The sequence below is a fragment of the Eucyclogobius newberryi genome, unplaced genomic scaffold (assembly GCF_026437365.1).
Source record: "Eucyclogobius newberryi isolate DKJ021-1_F unplaced genomic scaffold, fEucNew1.0.hap1 SCAF_23, whole genome shotgun sequence".
NCBI classification, from domain to species: domain Eukaryota; kingdom Metazoa; phylum Chordata; class Actinopteri; order Gobiiformes; family Gobiidae; genus Eucyclogobius; species Eucyclogobius newberryi.
In genome coordinates, this window is record NW_027315868.1 from 1,368,245 (window position 1) to 1,375,684 (window position 7,440).

A 7,440-nucleotide genomic window follows, 5' to 3' on the forward strand; every position below is an offset into this window, starting at 1 on the left:
TAAGCAGCTGGACAGAAGGTTTAGTCCCGGTCAGGACTTTAAGCAGCTGGTCAGAAGGTTTAGTCCCGGTCAGGACTTTAAGCAGCTGGACAGAAGGTTTAGTCCCGGTCAGGACTTTAAGCAGCTGGACAGAAGGTTTAGTCCCGGTCAGGACTTTAAGCAGCTGGTCAGAAGGTTTAGTCCCGGTCAGGACTTTAAGCAGCTGGACAGAAGGTTTAGTCCCGGTCAGGACTTTAAGCAGCTGGTCAGAAGGTTTAGTCCCGGTCAGGACTTTAAGCAGCTGGACAGAAGGTTTAGTCCCGGTCAGGACTTTAAGCAGCTGGTCAGAAGGTTTAGTCCCGGTCAGGACTTTAAGCAGCTGGACAGAAGGTTTAGTCCCGGTCAGGACTTTAAGCAGCTGGTCAGAAGGTTTAGTCCCGGTCAGGACTTTAAGCAGCTGGACAGAAGGTTTAGTCCCGGTCAGGACTTTAAGCAGCTGGTCAGAAGGTTTAGTCCCGGTCAGGACTTTAAGCAGCTGGACAGAAGGTTTAGTCCCGGTCAGGACTTTAAGCAGCTGGACAGAAGGTTTAGTCCCGGTCAGGATTTTAAGCAGCTGGACAGAAGGTTTAGTCCCGGTCAGGACTTTAAGCAGCTGGACAGAAGGTTTAGTCCCGGTCAGGACTTTAAGCAGCTGGACAGAAGGTTTAGTCCCGGTCAGGACTTTAAGCAGCTGGACAGAAGGTTTAGTCCCGGTCAGGACTTTAAGCAGCTGGTCAGAAGGTTTAGTCCCGGTCAGGACTTTAAGCAGCTGGACAGAAGGTTTAGTCCCGGTCAGGACTTTAAGCAGCTGGACAGAAGGTTTAGTCCCGGTCAGGACTTTAAGCAGCTGGACAGAAGGTTTAGTCCCGGTCAGGACTTTAAGCAGCTGGACAGAAGGTTTAGTCCCGGTCAGGACTTTAAGCAGCTGGTCAGAAGGTTTAGTCCCGGTCAGGACTTTAAGCAGCTGGACAGAAGGTTTAGTCCCGGTCAGGACTTTAAGCAGCTGGACAGAAGGTTTAGTCCCGGTCAGGACTTTCTCTGGACCAGGACCAGGTCAAGCCTTAAATATCTTGACCTTATTTAACTTTCTCAGATGGAAATGTGAATTACATCATCAGTGAGTCTGAACTCTGAAACTATTTTTGACCTGATTTAAACTGATTTCAGGCCTGGTTTGTTTGTTTATTTGTTTATTTATTTGTTTCTTTGTTTGTTTGTTTGAAACAGCAAATAGCTCATGACTGGTTGGATCAGAAAGAAAGCATTAGAGAAAATAGAGAGAAAGAGGGAGGAGTCATAAAAGAGAGAGAGAGAAAGAGGGAGGAGTCATAAAAGAGAGAGAGAGAAAGAGGGAGGAGTCATAAAAGAGAGAGAGAGAAAGAGGGAGGAGTCATAAAAGAGAGAGAGAGAAAGAGGGAGGAGTCATAAAAGAGAGAGAGAGAAAGAGGGAGGAGTCATAAAAGAGAGAGAGAGCGACTGAGGATAAAGGACACTCACTGTCACGGCTCCTGAACCTGGACCTGTCCTGAACCTGAACTTGTCCTGAACCTGAACCTGTCCTGAACCTGGATCACCTTTAACCCTTTGACCTTTGACCCTGGTCCCTGCGATGGGCGGAGCTCAGAGTCAGAAGAGAAACAGTGTGAGAGAGAAACGAGGCTCCAAACGCCACAAGAAACACAGCACCATGTGAGTTCATGCACCTGTCATACACCTGTCACACCTGTCTTACACCTGTCATACACCTATCACACCTGTCATGCACCTGTCATACACCTGTCACACCTGTCTTACACCTGTCATACACCTATCACACCTGTCATACACCTGTCACACCTGTCATGCACCTATCACACACCTGTCACACCTGTCACACCTGTCACATACCTGTCACACACCTGTCACACACCTGTCACACCTCTGTCATACACCTGTCATACAAGAGGGCGTGGCCCAGAGGGGGCGTGGCCCAGAGGCGTGTAGTATTTGTCATGTGAAAAGCTTCAGTTCCTCTTGTGACTCGTCCTGATGCTGCAGCGCCGGTATTTTCATATTTGCATTTGTAAAATTATAAATATAATTTGTAAAAACACAAAATGCTGATCAATCATGACATCACACCTTTACCTTCATGAGGCTCCGCCCCTTTTGCACAGATTTACAGAATGTCACATTTTGCTCCTGCTGCCGCTCCTGGTGCTGCTCCTGGTGCTGCTCCTTGTGCTGCTCCTGGTGCTGCTTCTTGTGCTGCTCCTGGTGCTGCTCCTGCTGCTGCTCCTGGTGCCGCTCCTGGTGCCGCTCCTGGTGCCGCTCCTGGTGCCGCTCCTGGTGCCGCTCCTGGTGCCGCTCCTGGTCCTGGTGCTGCTCCTGGTGCTGCTTCTTGTGCTGCTCCTGGTGCTGCTCCTGCTGCTGCTCTTGGTGCTGCTCTTGGTGCTGCTCCTGGTGCTGCTCCTGGTGCTGCTTCTTGTGCTGCTCCTGGTGCTGCTCCTGCTGCTGCTCCTGGTGCTGCTCCTGGTGCTGCTCCTGCTGCTGCTCCTGGTGCTGCTCTTGGTGCTGCTCTTGGTGCTGCTCCTGGTGCTGCTCCTGGTGCTGCTTCTTGTGCTGCTCCTGGTGCTGCTCCTGCTGCTGCTCCTGGTGCTGCTCCTGGTGCTGCTCCTGCTGCTGCTCCTGCTGCTGCTCCTGCTGCTCCTGCTGCTCCTGCTGCTCCTGCTGCTGCTCCTGCTGCTCCTGCTGCTCCTGGTGCTGCTCCTGCTGCTCCTGCTGCTCCTGCTGCTCCTGCTGCTGCTCCTGCTGCTCCTCCTGGTGCTGCTCCTGGTGCTGCTCCTGGTGCTGCTCCTGGTGCTGCTCCTGCTGCTCCTGCTGCTGCTCCTGGTGCTGCTCCTGGTGCTGCTCCTGCTGCTCCTGCTGCTCCTGCTGTTCCTGCTGCTGCTCCTGCTGCTGCTCCTGCTGCTCCTGCTGCTCCTGCTGCTCCTGCTGCTCCTGGTGCTGCTCCTGGTGCTGCTCCTGGTGCTGCTCCTGCTGCTCCTGGTGCTGCTCCTGGTGCTGCTCCTGCTGCTCCTGCTGCTCCTGCTGCTCCTGCTGCTCCTGCTGCTCCTGGTGCTGCTCCTGGTGCTGCTCCTGGTGCTGCTCCTGCTGCTCCTGCTGCTCCTGCTGCTCCTGGTGCTGCTCCTGGTGCTGCTCCTGGTGCTGCTCCTGGTGCTGCTCCTGCTGCTCCTGCTGCTCCTGGTGCTGCTCCTGGTGCTGCTCCTGGTGCTGCTCCTGGTGCTGCTCCTGCTGCTCCTGGTGCTGCTCCTGGTGCTGCTCCTGGTGCTGCTCCTGCTGCTCCTGGTGCTGCTCCTGGTGCTGCTCCTGGTGCTGCTCCTGCTGCTCCTGGTGCTGCTCCTGGTGCTGCTCCTGGTGCTGCTCCTGCTGCTCCTGGTGCTGCTCCTGGTGCTGCTCCTGGTGCTGCTCCTGCTGCTCCTGTTGTTTCTGTCGCTCAGATGCAAATTTTCACGTCCTCGTCTGAACTTTCAAACACGAGTTATAAGTTCAGCAGATGCTGCAAAATGTGAAGAATGATATTAATACTTTTATGGTGAGAGAAGAAGAATATATTGTGTTTTTAGCTCTGTTTTATGACTTTGAATATGTATTTCTGCAAAATATCTGAGAAACTTCATGTTAATGTCAAAGTTTATTTCTAAAGTGCCTCTTTAGATCGAGCACATCGAACCAGCGTCTGAGACTATTACACTGGACCAGACCGGACCAGACCAGACCAGACCAGACCAGACCAGACCGGACCGGACCGGACCGGACCGGACCGGACCGTATGTACATGTACCTTTAATATCCGCACTAAAACTAATCATCTTCATAAATAATAAACGTTTCTTTGACCGATTTTAGGTTTCATGAGCGACAGATTCATTTGTAACAGAATGTGATGTAAACGAGGTTGAACTGGTGGAACGAGCTCGTGTCTGAACACATCGTCCTGGGACCGATCCAAGTGTCAATATTGGCCCAGGGCAGACGCGGCTCCCACCTGACACTCAAGGGCGGGGCCGGCTCGTAAAAGTCCTGAACTGACACCAGGTCCTCCAGGTCCAGGTCCAGGTCCTCCAGGTCCAGGTCCAGGTCCTCCAGGTCCAGGTCCAGGTCCTCCAGGTCCAGGTCCAGGTCCAGGTCCTCCAGGTCCAGGTCCAGGTCCTCCAGGTCCAGGTCCTCCAGGTCCAGGTCCAGGTCCTCCAGGTCCAGGTCCAGGTCCTCCAGGTCCAGGTTCAGGTCCAGGTCCTCCAGGTCCAGGTCCAGGTCCTCCAGGTCCAGGTTCAGGTCCTCCAGGTCCAGGTCCTCCAGGTCCAGGTCCTCCAGGTCCAGGTCCTCCAGGTCCAGGTCCTCCAGGTTCAGGTCCTCCAGGTCCAGGTCCTCCAGGTCCAGGTCCAGGTTCAGGTCCTCCAGGTCCAGGTCCTCCAGGTCCTCCAGGTCCAGGTCCTCCAGGTCCAGGTCCAGGTCCTCCAGGTCCAGGTCCAGGTCCTCCAGGTCCAGGTCCTCCAGGTCCAGGTCCTCCAGGTCCAGGTCCAGGTCCAGGTCCAGGTCCTCCAGGTCCAGGTCCTCCAGGTCCAGGTCCTCCAGGTCCAGGTCCAGGTCCAGGTCCTCCAGGTCCAGGTCCTCCAGGTCCAGGTCCTCCAGGTCCAGGTCCAGGTCCAGGTCCTCCAGGTCCAGGTCCTCCAGGTCCAGGTCCTCCAGGTCCAGGTCCAGGTCCAGGTCCTCCAGGTCCAGGTCCTCCAGGTCCAGGTCCTCCAGGTCCAGGTCCTCCAGGTCCAGGTCCAGGTCCTCCAGGTCCAGGTCCAGGTCCTCCAGGTCCAGGTCCTCCAGGTCCAGGTCCAGGTCCAGGTCCAGGTCCTCCAGGTCCAGGTCCTCCAGGTCCAGGTCCTCCAGGTCCAGGTCCAGGTCCTCCAGGTCCAGGTCCTCCAGGTCCAGGTCCTCCAGGTCCAGGTCCTCCAGGTCCAGGTCCAGGTCCTCCAGGTCCAGGTCCTCCAGGTCCAGGTCCTCCAGGTCCAGGTCCTCCAGGTCCAGGTCCAGGTCCAGGTCCAGGTCCAGGTCCTCCAGGTCCAGGTCATTATAAACCACATGTTGATTTAAAATGTCTTTGTAAAAGAAACAAATCCAATTTCGTCCAAAGTCTTGAAAAATCAGATTCTAATAAAAAACAAAACTAGATTTGAACAAACAAAACATGAACTTTGAACAGGTTCAGAACGAGATGAAGCTTCAGCAGAACAAAAGAGAAAGTACAAGAAAGTATTCTCTTTGTGTCGGGGACAAAATTGTAGTATCAAAATTAGTATCGAGTATCGAGCCTTTTTCTTAGTATCAAAATCCAAGTGAAAATGTGATCATGTGACACTGAAAACTAAACTTATTAAAACAAAGATCCGCCTTCTGTGTGATTGTGGCTCCGCCTTCTGTGTGATTGTGGCTCCGCCTTCTGTGTGATTGTGGCTCCGCCTTCTGTGTGATTGCTTGATGATTGATGTCCTCTTGTGTGTGTCTCATTGTGTGTAAAGATGGTCTTATGTAGTCTTGTGTGTCTCATTGTGTGTAAAGATGGTCTTATGTCGTCTTGTGTGTGTCTCATTGTGTGTAAAGATGGTCTTATGTAGTCTTGTGTGTCTCATTGTGTGTAAAGATGGTCTTATGTCGTCTTGTGTGTATCTCATTGTGTGTAAAGATGGTCTTATGTCGTCTTGTGTCTCATTGTGTGTAAAGATGGTCTTATGTCGTCTTGTGTGTGTCTCATTGTGTGTAAAGATGGTCTTATGTCCTCTTGTGTGTGTCTCATTGTGTGTAAAGATGGTCTTATGTCCTCTTGTGTGTGTCTCATTGTGTGTAAAGATGGTCTTATGTTGTCTTGTGTGTGTCTCATTGTGTGTAAAGATGGTCTTATGTCGTCTTGTGTGTGTCTCATTGTGTGTAAAGATGGTCTTATGTCCTCTTGTGTGTGTCTCATTGTGTGTAAAGATGGTCTTATGTCGTCTTGTGTGTGTCTCATTGTGTGTAAAGATGGTCTTATGTCCTCTTGTGTGTGTCTCATTGTGTGTAAAGATGGTCTTATGTCCTCTTGTGTGTGTCTCATTGTGTGTAAAGATGGTCTTATGTCATCTTGTGTGTGTCTCATTGTGTGTAAAGATGGTCTTACGTCCTCTTGTGTGTGTCTCATTGTGTGTAAAGATGGTCTTATGTCGTCTTGTGTGTGTCTCATTGTGTGTAAAGATGGTCTTATGTCGTCTTGTGCGTGTCTCATTGTGTGTAAAGATGGTCTTATGTCCTCTTGTGTGTGTCTCATTGTGTGTAAAGATGGTCTTATGTCATCTTGTGTCTTTGTGGATTCAGTTTGGGAAGATTTGTTCCGTTCTTTTGGACATAATTGAGGTGAATAAACGTCACGTTCAGAATAGAAATAGTCTCTATGAGGCACAGTCGTCGCTCCTTCAGGGACATGGAGGGGAGGAGTTTCACACCAGGAGGGGAGGAGCTTCACACCAGGAGGGGAGGAGCTTCACACCAGGAGGGGAGGAGCTTCATTAAGTTTGTCTTTAGAGCTTAATAACTGAGGTGTGTAAAATGTTCCACTAACATTGGACTCACACTGAGGACTTTTAAAGACTTTTCTTAATTCCAGAGATAATGAGTTTTTCCAGACGCAGCTCAGGGGACACGCCTCTTCTCAGGGCCGTTTCCATGACATCGGCGGCTCTGGGTTCTTTTATTTGATGGGGTCAAACAGGCGACTTTTCACTTTCAATCTGAAATAAATCCTGTTTCATGAAAAGAAACGAGACAAATAAAAACTCGGATTTACCATTTTATCAACAAAATTAAAAACATTCATTAATCCAAAAAACATTGAACAGTTTTTGGTCCCGTTCACACCCACTGATGCATTCTGGGAAACGTAGGCACATTTCCACATTTACAGTGTTCAGCTCGCTCGCCGCGGGCCCCCCGTGTTCAGCTCGCTCGCCGCGGGCCCCCCCGTGTTCAGCTCGCTCGCCGCGGGCCCCCCCGTGTTCAGCTCGCTCGCCGCGGGCCCCCCCGTGTTCAGCTCGCTCGCCGCGGGCCCCCCGTGTTCAGCTCAATCGCCGCGGGCCCCCCGTGTTCAGCTCGCTCGCCGCGGCCCCCCCGTGTTCAGCTCGCTCGCCGCGGGCCCCCCCGTGTTCAGCTCGCTTGCCGCGGGCCCCCCCCGTGTTCAGCTCTATCGCCGCGGGCCCCCCCGTGGTCAGCTCGCTCGCCGCGGGCCCCCCGTGTTCAGCTCGCTCGCCGCGGGCCCCCCGTGTTCAGCTCGCTCGCCGCGGGCCCCCCGTGTTCAGCTCGCTCGCCGCGGGCCCCCCGTGGTCAGCTCGCTCGCCGCGGGCCCCCCGTGGTCAGCTCGCCCGGCGC